Below are 11,554 nucleotides of genomic sequence, written 5' to 3' on the forward strand. Positions count from 1 at the left end.
CTCAGCGGAACACAAGGAAAAAGTCAGAGAGCATTTTTGGGACTCTGAGATTCGAGTCGACTCCCGCATTACGCGAGTCGACTCCAAGACACCGCGACCCCAAGACAGACAGAAAAACCAAGTTACTGCCTCTGAGATTCGAGTCGACTCCCAGACAGTTCGAGTCGACTCCAAGACTGGATGAGCCAAAAGACAGAGAATCGGGAGTTCGGGCTCTGAGATTCGAGTCGACTCCAAGGACAGTCGAGTCGACTCGAGTGGACAAAATTCAAAATTGGATCCACGGACTTCAGTGGATGAGCCGACTCCAAAATTGCCAGGTCAGCTCCAGAAGTTGGCGAGTCGACTCCAGGTCAAGACGAGTCGACTCCCAGTCGTGACGGCAACTTTAATTCAAATTTGGAACAGTTGCCGAGTCGACTCCGGAAAAGCTTGTGTCGACTCTCGCTACAGCCGAGTCGACTCCTGATCGCGCGAGTCGACTCCAACCCACCAACGGTCATATTGTCAGGCTGCGCAGAGTGTGCAGAACGGGCAGAAAAAGCAGTGTAACGGCTAGTTTCCGTGGGGGTTGGCTTAAATAGCCACAGAAGACTGTAGCAAGGTAGAGAACAGTCATTCCACTCCAACTAATCAAGGATTCAAGCTCTGCAACGTGCTCTTCAACGAAAAAGGGAAGATCTGCATTTACTGCTCCACCTACATCTTCCCAGCAATTAAAGCCTTCTCCTCCAGCATTCAAGTCGACTACACATTCAAGAGGAGACCGGAGTTCAAGAAGCCTTACCTCTTCTCCAGCTTAAAAGCGTTTGAGGGCTTCTAAACTCCTCTTTGATTATATTGTTTTAAATCTGCTTTTGAGAAGCTTATTTTCTGTTTTCTTTCTGTAACTTGTATTTACTTGGTTCAATCGGGGGATTGAATCAAGGGGATTAAGGTTGGTTGGCGAGCCAAGTTAAAAACCAACGTGTGTAAGGGTTTGATTGTGAGCCCGGAAAAACAATCGGGGTTGGTTCTAGTCGGTGAGCCTGGGAAAACCGACCGAGTTCGTTGTGAGCTCGTAAAACAACAAGTTTGGTTGTGAGCTTGCAAAACAACCGGCTGTAATCCAAGGGGGTTATAGTGAATTCCCAAGAGAGACTTGGGGAGTGGACGTAGGAGCAAGGGGTAGCTCCGAACCACTATAAAACTCTGTGTTTGCATTGGATTGTCTCTCTTCTTCTTCTCCTCACATCACTCACAGCACTTAGCATTAATTAAATAACTTGCAATAGTTTTTAATTAATCAACCACATCGTTTTAATCATCTAAATTATTTTAAAACCCAATTCACCCCTCCTCTTGGGTTGTCTATCTGGGCAACACTATTCATCAGAGAAAACATCCTTTTGCAAAATATCAAAGCTTACACAAGAAAGACAAGAGCCCTAATTTTCTTCATCCAAGTGCTTCACTCAAAGAGTCAAAAGGAAGTGGTTGAGCAGATTCTAAGAGACGTTAAGAGCTCCATCAACCCTTGAAGAGTGAAGCAATCTTGACAAAGAAGAGAGAAGTCTCATCAAGCGATAACTATATTCTAAACTCTTCTTTGTAGCTTATAATCGTTATATTTGCTCATCTAGGAGTTTCAACTTTCTTCTTCTTTTTAATCACCTTGTAAAAGATTTGTTGGTGAGCCCATAAAACCAACGGTGTAGGTTTGTTGGCGAACCCGTAAAACCAATTGTGAAGGTTTTTTGGTGAGCCCGTAAAACCAACATAGGTTCTTGGTGATCTCGGAACACCAAAGTGTAAAGATTTTTGGATTGTGAGCTCGGAAAACAATCCAACTGTAATCCGCGGTATTATAGTGAATTTCTAAGGGGTCGCTTGGAGAGTGGACGTAGGTGCTTAGAAGAGCACCGAACCACTATACTTCTTGTGTGTTTGCATTGTGTATTATTTTAATTTCACTCACTCATCAATTGACTCAATTAAGATAGTAAAAATTTAGAGAAACCAATTCATCCCCTTCTCTTGGCTTGTCACCTTGGGCAACAAGTGGTATCAGAGCAAGATGCTCATATAGTTTGTTGATCTCACAATCAAGAGACAAAAATCATGACAACCCAAGTAGGATGTTCTATGAGCGAGGGGCAATCCATAAATAGACCTCCTATGTTTAATGGCACTAATTACACATACTGGAAAGATAGGATGAGGATATTCATTCAAGTTTTAGATTATGAATTGTGGAATATCATAATTAGAGAACCACATACACCCATAATTAGTATAGAGGGCACAATCATTCCCAAATCAGAAATGGTTTGGAATGAGAGTGATAGAAGACTAGCACAACTAAATGCTAAAGCAATTAATGTACTTTATTGTTTACTAGATGTAAGTGAATTTAATAGAATATCTACATGCATCTCCGCGAAAAAAATTTGGGATAAACTGGAGGTCACACATGAAGGAACTAATTAAGTCAAGGAGTCAAAAATAAATATATTAGTACATAACTATGAGTTGTTTAAAATGGAATCTACTGAGTCCATAACTGAAATGTTTACTCGATTCACGGAAATTATAAATGAGCTAAAGAGCTTAGAAAAGTCTTATACTAACTCTGAACTAGTGCAAAAAATTTTCAGATCTCTACCAAGAGTTTGGAAGGCCAGGGTAACAACAATTCAAGAAGCAAATGACCTCAATACACTGCAATTGGAAGAACTTCTAGGATCACTCATGACCCATGAGTTGACCATGAGGCAAAATTAAGAAGATGAGGTCATGAAAAGAAAGACCATTGCCTTGAAGTCTACCACTCCAAAACAGAAAACTGAATCAGAAGAATCTGATGATGAGGAGGAATATGATGAAGAAAAAATGGCTATGCTTGCAAGAAAATTCAGAAAGTTCATGAGAGGAAAGAAGAAATTTCATAAAAGGAAGCCCTTCCTCAAAGGTAGCTTAAGCAAGGAAAAGGGTAAGGACAAAGAAAAGGAAAAGAAAACACCAATTTGCTATGAGTGTAACAAGCCCGGACATTTCAAGATAGATTGTCCGGAATTGAAATGGATGGCAAGAAAACTTAAGAAGAGGAACTTCATGGCTGAATGGAGTGAAAGTGAGGAGTCAAGTTCGGAAGAGGAAGATCAATAAGAGACGGCCCAAATCTGCTACATAGCCAATGACGATGAGGTAGATTCTGAACTTGAATATGATTTTACAATAGAAGAGTTACATGATGCATTTTTAGAACTCATGGAAGAACACAAGAAATTAATCAACAAAAATAAAGTTCTAAAAGATGAAAATCAATCTCTTATAAAAAAAAAGCTAAAATTATCTAATGACTATGAAACATTAAGTAGGAGATTCACCAATGAAACCAAAAGTCAAATTGCTGAAAATGTCAAGTTAAAAGAAGATGCTGAAAAATACAAATCCTTAGTGGACAAGTTTACACTTAGCTCAACTAAATTAAATATGATTCTTGATAGTCAAAAAACTGTATATGATAAAGCTAGTTTAGGTTATAAAACAAATAGGAAACAAAAATACTTAAAGAACATATTTGTGAAAGCCAAAAATGAAAGTATAACTTGTCATTGCTGCAATAAATTAGGACATAAAGCATATGAATGTAATTATAGAAAGTCTAGCTACAACAAATTGAGTAATAATTATAAGCAAAAATCCAAGAAAATTTGGGTTCCAAAAGGAACATCAAGTACTAACCCTAAAGGACCCAACATAGTTTGGGTACCTAAAGTATATTCTTGATCTTAATTGCAGGGGTGTCTTGCAGCTAATAAGGTAGATAAACGATGGTATCTAGATAGCGGCTGCTCAAGACACATGACAGGTGACGTAGAACAATTTGTCATCTTGGAATCTAAGAAGGGTGGAGTGGTAACCTATGGAGACAATGGAAAATGATTTATCATTGGAAAGGATAAAATTTACATTACTCCATCCACCTTTATAGAAAATGTTTTATTAGTTAATGGTCTGAAACATAACCTACTTAGCATAAGTCAATTTTGTGATAAAGGTCTTAAAGTCACATTTGAAGCTTCAGTATACATAATCACAAATCCTAAAGATAATAGCATTGTACTTATAGGACAAAGGCTGAGAAATATTTACATGGTAGATCTTCATAAGTTAGGCAAGAAAAATGGATTATGTTTAATTACTAATGAAGAAAGAAAAAATGAAACAAGTTGGCTTTGGCATTGTAGACTAGGACATGCTAGTATGGACTTAATATCAAAACTAGTCAAGAAGGATTTGATAAAAGATGTGTCAAAATTGATCTTTGAAAAGGACAAAATCTATGGATCATGCTCATTAGGAAAGCAAACAAAATCATCCTTCAAATCAAAGAATATAGTATCAACCACTAGGCCTTTTGAACTCATACACATGGATCTATTTGGACCCACTAGAACCGCCAGTCTAGGAGGGAAGAAGTATGGACTAGTTATAGTAGATGATTTTTCAAGATATATATGGGTTTCATTTCTTGCACATAAGAATGAAGCATTTTCAGCATTCTTGAAATATTATAAAAATATCATAACTGAAAAGAAGCTTACCTTAATAGCAATTCGAAGTGATTATGGAATTGAATTTGAAAATCAACACTTTGAAGAATTTTGTAATGAAAATGGTATCTCACATCAATTTTCAGCACCTAGAACGCCTCAACAAAATGGGGTTGGTGAAAGAAAAAGTAGGACCTTGGCAGAAATGGCCACAATGTTGTGCGAGTCAAATCTTCCAAAGTACTTTTGGGCTGAAGCTATAAGTACTGCTTGCCATATTCTAAATCGGATTTTAATACGACCTATAACCAAGAAAACTCCTTACGAACTTTGAAAGAATAAGAAACCAACTGCTAAATATCTTAGAGTATTTTGATGTAGATGTTTCATTTTAAACAATGGCAAGAAGAATCTAAGTAAATTTGATGCTAAGTCAGATGAAGGTATCTTCTTAGGATACTCTACATCTAGTAGGGCATACAGAGTATTCAATAAAAGAACTCTTGTAGTTGAAGAGTCAATTAATATCATTTTTGATGAGTCTGATAGTGAGTCTCGTAGGAGAGAAAATACTCTTGATGATGATGCAGAAATTATTGACTTTGAAAAATTGAATCTTGATGATGTGCCAAATCAAGAAAAGAAAAATGATCGCGTGCCACCACAATCTCAAAACTTGCCAAAGGAATGGAGGTATGCACATGGATACCCTAAAGACTTAATCATTGGTGATCCATCTCAAGGGGTAAGAACTCGATCTCTCTTAGAAATTTAAATGACTATCTTGCTTTTGTTTCACAATTAGAACCTAAGACTTATGAAGAAGCTGAAAAAGACATAAATTGGATAAATGCTATGCAAGAAGAATTAAATCAATTCAAAAGAAGTAATGTATGGACATTAACTAAGAGACCAAAGCATAACCCTGTAATTGGAACAAAATGAATCTTTAGAAATAAATTAGATGAAAATGGGGTAGTCATAAGAAATAAAGCTAGACTTATAGCTAAGGGATACAATCGAAAAGAAGGAATAGATTTTGAGGAAACATTTGCTCCCGTGGTTAGATTAGAAGCTATTAGATTACTTCTAGCTTTTGCATGCTTCATAGATTTCAAATTGTATCAAATGGATGTAAAAAGTACCTTCTTAAACGGTTTTATAGAGGAAGAAGTATATATGGAGCAACCTCCTGGTTTTGAGAATCATGAATTGCCAAATCATGTGTTTAGATTACATAAGGCATTATATGGATTGAAACAAGCACCTAGGGCTTGGTATGATCGAGTAAGCAAATTTCTACTGAATAATAATTTCAGTAGAGGAAATGTAGATAAAATACTTTTTCTCAAAAGAAAAGACAAAAACCTGCTAGTAGTATAAATATATATAGATAACATAATCTTTGGTGCCACTAATAATAATCTTTGCAAAGAGTTTGCTAAAATAATGCAAGGAGAATTCGAGATGAGTATGATGGGAGAACTAAATTTCTTTCTTGGATTACAAATCAAGCAAACTAAGGAAGGTATCTTTATTCATCAAACTAAGTACACAAAGGAAATATTAAAGAAGTTTGGAAATAAAAATCACAAGGGAATAGGGACCCCAATGAATTCCACTAGTAAGCTAGATAAAGATGAAAAAGAAAAAAGTATAGATATAAAGCTTTATAGAGGATTAATTGGATCTTTGCTTTACCTTACTGCTAGTAGGCCAGACATAGTGTTTAGTGTGGGAATATGTGCTAGATACCAATCAGATCCTAAGGAGTCACATCTAAGTGATGTCAAAAGAATCCTTAGATATTTGAGAGCAACCACAAACATAGGTTTATGGTACTCTAGAGACTCCTATCTAGATTTACTTGCAGATTCTGATGCAGATTTTGCTGGTTGCAAATTAGATAGGAAGAGCACTAGTGGAACATGTCAATTTTTAGGAAAAAGCAGAATTCGGTAGCATTATCAACGGTTGAGGCCAAATATATAGCTGCCGGAAGTTGCTGTGCTCAAGTACTATGGCTCAAGCAATAACTAGAGGACTATGGAATTAAACTAGACAACATTCCTATAAAGTGTGATAACACTAGTGCCATTAACCTTACTAAAAATCCGGTTCAGCACTCTAAAGCCAAACACATTAAAATAAGATATCATTTCATTAGAGATCATGTGCAAAATGGAAACATATGTATTGAGCATGTATGTACTGAGAAACAATTAGCTGATATATTTACAAAACCTTTAAGTGAAGATAGATTTTGCATGCTTAGGAGGAAATTAGACATATGTGATCCTTTTGATTGAGGAGATATAAAAGGAACAAGTTGTCTCATGATACTCTCCTCCTATTTTAAAAAACCCATAAAACATTAGTCAAACTAGTCATCTATCGATTTCTTACTCATGTATCATTATCCCATAAAGAATTTGTAAGGATTGGAGGAAAGGAAGAATTTTTAAAAAGAAAGAAAGAGAGAGAAAATTTTCTGAACTGGGGCCGACCCGAGCCAGAATGGGGTCGACCCCACGTTGAGTTGACCCAAGAAAAATCTGGGGTCGACCCAACGGCGGGATCCTGTTTTTAAAGAAGGACTCGTGAGCTATTCTAGGGCATTGTTTCATCTTGTCCTCTTCCTAAAATCCTACTTCCCACTTTTCAATCTCTTCCAATCATCTCCAAACAGTGCTAGATTGCTTCTCTAAGCCGTTAGATCAAGACCTAAGGAAAGATTTGGTGAAAATGGAACCCAAGCGAGCCGTTGCTAAGAGATCCAGAAGAGTCTCACGCCCAACCATTGTAGATAGACATGCTAGAGATTCATCTACAGTTCCCCCACAAGGTGAGACACGTGTTGAGCCTCCTCCACCTCCTTCCCCTTCAGTTCAACTTGCTAAATATGCGGGGAGACCGGTAACCACGGAAAGAAGGATTCACTCCGAATTTTTGGATCAAGAAGGGTTCCGGTTGGGGGATTGGATCCGAAGGCAAGGATGGGAGTATCTTTGCTCCCTAGATTTGGTGACCTACCCGGGCTTGGTCATGAGTTCTATGCCTTCCTAAAAGTTGGAATGGGAGGGCTTGTGTCTGAGGTCCGAGGTGTACGGGTTAGGATTTCAGAAGAAAGTTTGAGTGAGTTGCTCCATCTCCCCTGCGAAGGTGCAACTCCAGAAAGGCCGGAAAGCAAGTTGAGAGCTCTACAATTGATCTTTGAGAATGATGATTTTGACTATTCCAAGAATGTGATAGCGAGCTCCCTATCAGCTGAGATGAGGTTGTTGCACAACTTCATAGGTCGGATTTTGTTTCCGAAAAGTGGAAGATTTGATCATATATCTGAGAGAGATTTGGTCACTATGGAGCACGTTATTCAGGGCATTCTCCTGAACCTCCCAGCTATGATGATCAGGCAGATGAGAGAGGCTATATGCAAGTCGAGAGTCTCCCTGCCCTATGGTATGATACTCACCCTGGTCTTCCGACAGCTTGACATATCAGTGGAGGGAGAGATCTTCGGGCATCTATTATTTACCGACACTTACACTGCACGGTCTCTAGTTCGCATGGGTTATAAGAAGGTAAACGGGCAGTAGGTGCATGGAGGAGCAGGGATACATGCACTAGAGGGTGATGCACCAGAGGTTGGAGACCCCATCCCTGAGACTGAGGTACCTGAGGATCATCCTACGGCACCTTTAGAGGCTGGCCCATCGTCATCCGTACCCACGGGTGCACAGAGGAGTTTTGGAGTAGGATGACTGAGCTTGTGTCAGCTCAGGTGAGGACTCTCTCTGTCGGATTGACGGGCAGGATGGACATTATGACTACTGAGATTAGCGATCTCAGAGAGCAGGTAGGAGCATTACGGAGAGAGAGAGAGGCTCATGGTCCATCTGTGCCCCGAGCAGCTGAGTCGGAGGTTTCGGCCAGAGTCATCCAGCTCAGCGAGGTCCATGCCAGACTCAGTCCCATCAGGCTCGACTCCCCTCGCCACTTATGCTAGGAGGATGAGGACTAAATCACAGCCCTTAGATACCCCCTAGGCTGATGGTAGCATTATGATTAGTGCCTAGGAATTATCTAGCTCTCATATGTATTTTGCTTTGTTCATGTACTTTGCACTTTGATTGAAGAACATTGTATTTTTGGCATTAATGTACAACAATGTTCCATTTTGATCAATAAAACTTGACTGTTTATTATTTACTGTGTCTACTTATCTATAGCCATGCACCTATTTGATGATAACAAAAAGGGGGAGAAGTAAGGAAAAAAAGAAGTTGCAATAAGTTGACAAATAAGGTTGAAAATTATAAATAGGAAATAATATACACTTAAGGGGGAGCGATATGTAACAATGAAAATGTTAAAGTCTAAACTTTTAATCAATTTCAGAATTTGGCACATACCTCTCACACCTCAATACATAACCTGAAACTCTTGCTTTATCTCAAATTTTTGAAGTTTCATCCTTAACCAAATATAAAAGAAAGGGGGAGAAAATCAAAAGTTCAAATTGGCAATATTTGGATGAAAAAGGGGGAGACTTCACTCTCAAATTTGAAAAGCTGAAATTCAGCAACTTGAGCTCTTCTAAAAACAAATTTTCTAATTTTAAGATAAATATCAATCTGCTCATACTCAAAATTTTGTAATCATCAAAAAGGGAGAGATTGAGGATGATAATGTTATTTTGATGATTAACACAACCATCGAGGGAATATCTAATTAAATACTACAAGTTAACATGATACATCATTACTGAGTTCGTCACTCTCGGTACATTAGAAGAATAAGATCAAGATGTATTTCAATGATTAATAATGAAATAAAATTTGCGATAGAAAAGAGATAGTGAATTCTAAATTCTAACTCGGCAAAGTTTCAAGTGAAACGTATTATTAAGGGGACAATAGTAATTTTCATTGTTAAGAGTATGTAGCACTACCATGGCATACATTCAAAATTGCTTGAAGTATATTCCATTGATTATATGGATGAATCTAACCTTAAGTTGTAGCAAAGTGTGGAATGAGTCGACCCTAAGATTGGTGGAGTCGACCCCGACACATCATGGAACCATCAGGCACACTTCTGCGAAAATGGCACGGATGAACAGTAGTAGAGTCGACCCCAAGCTTGCTTGAGTCGACCCCGTCTTCAAGCCTCAAGAAAACAAGTCTCTGAAATTTACTGAGAGGGCCGACCCCAACCTTCCTTGAGTCGACACCAGATGGAGTCGATCCTAGGAATGCTTGAATTGACCCCAATGGAGTCGACCCAACTGAACATGAATCGACCCCAAGGTTGTGCCGTTCAATACTGTCTCTCTGGAATCCCTGAGAGGGTTGACCCCAATGGAACTTGAGTCGACCCCACTGTACCTTGAGTCGACCCCAAAAAGTGTTGAGTCGACCCCTGTGAAAAACGGCTGAAATGTAAGGTTCTGTGTTTCCTAAGAGGGTCGACCCCAATGAAGCAGGAGTCGACCCCAGTGAAAGTTGAGTCGACCCAAAGTCTGATGAACAGTGGTTTGAGTCGACCCCAAGAAAGTTTGGGTCGACCCCAGTACGGGCAGAAGTATAACAGCTAGTTCTGCAGAAGTACTTTTTGTCCTTCCTGTTAGATGTATGCCCTAAAAGCCAATTTTGGCTGACACATTATTAATTCTGGGACATAATTTGTACTTGACTTTATTATTATTGAATAAATGAAAGGCATCTTGTTGCCCAAGTTGACAAGCCAAGAGGGGGGGGGGGGTGAATTGGTTTCTCTTAATTTTAACTATCTTACTTATGTTAATTGATGAGTTAGTGGAATTAAACAAATCACAATACAAACAACAAGAAGTATAGTGGTTCGGTGCTCTCCTAAGCACCTACGTCCACTCCCCAAGCGACCCTTTGGGAATTCACTATAATCCCGCGGATTACAGTTGGATTGTTTTCCGGGCTCACAATCCAAAAACCTTTACACTTTGGTTTTCCGGATTTACCAACGAACCTATGTTGGTTTTACGGGCTCACCAACGAACCTATGTTGGTTTTCCAGGCTCACCAACGAACCTTTACAATTGGTTTTACGGGTTCACCAATCAACCTATTCCGTTGGTTTTGCGGGCTAACCAACTAACCTTTACAAGGAGTTTAATAAACAAGGTAAGAAGATTTAAGCTCCTAGATGAGCAAATATAACAATATAATCTACAAAGAAGAGTTTAGAGAATAGTTATCGCTTGATGTGACTTCTCTCTTCTTTGTCAAGGATGCTTCACTCTTCAAGGGTGGATGGAGCTCTTAATGACTCTTGGAATCTGCTCAACTACTTTCTTTTGACTCTTGAATGAAGCACTTGGATGAAGAAGATTAGGGCACTTTGTCTTTCTTGTGTACTCTTTGATATTCTTGTAAAAGGATGTTCTCTCTGATGAATAGTGTCACTTTAAATAGTTTTCTTCATCCATTGGACAAGCCCCAATGGTTAGAATTCAAAAACTAGCCGTTACTCACTGTTGGAATGACAAAAAGTACTTCTGCAGAACTAGTCGTTATGCTTCTATCCGTGTTTGGGTCGGCTCAACTTGTCCTTGGGTCGACCCAACTTTCACTTGGGTCGACTCAACCTTTCCTTGGGTCGACCCTCTCAGAACCACAGAAACTTGCAATTCAGCCTTCCTTCATTTGGGTCGACTCAAGGTTCAGTTGGACGACTCAACTTCCACTTGGGTCGACCCTCTCAGGGTTTCCAGAGAACCTTTTCTGTCATGTATTCTGTCATTGTCTTTGGGTCGACCCTCTCAGTGTTTGGGTCGACTCAAGCTTGGGTCGACTCAACTTCCTCTTGGGTCGACCCTCTCAGTGTTTCCAGAGAACCATTTTTCTGAGTCTTTGAGAAGCTTGAAGTTTGGGTCGACTCATGCTTTCCTTGGGTCGACCCAACTTACTGTTCATCTGTGCCTTTTTGCAGAAGTGTGCCAAATGCTTTCTTGATGTGCCGGGGTCGACCCAATCATC

This window comes from Phoenix dactylifera, chromosome 9 (assembly GCF_051530095.1).
Source record: "Phoenix dactylifera cultivar Ajwa chromosome 9, Ajwa_hap1_PhDact_Kaust_v1.1, whole genome shotgun sequence".
Classification (NCBI taxonomy): Eukaryota; Viridiplantae; Streptophyta; class Magnoliopsida; order Arecales; family Arecaceae; genus Phoenix; species Phoenix dactylifera.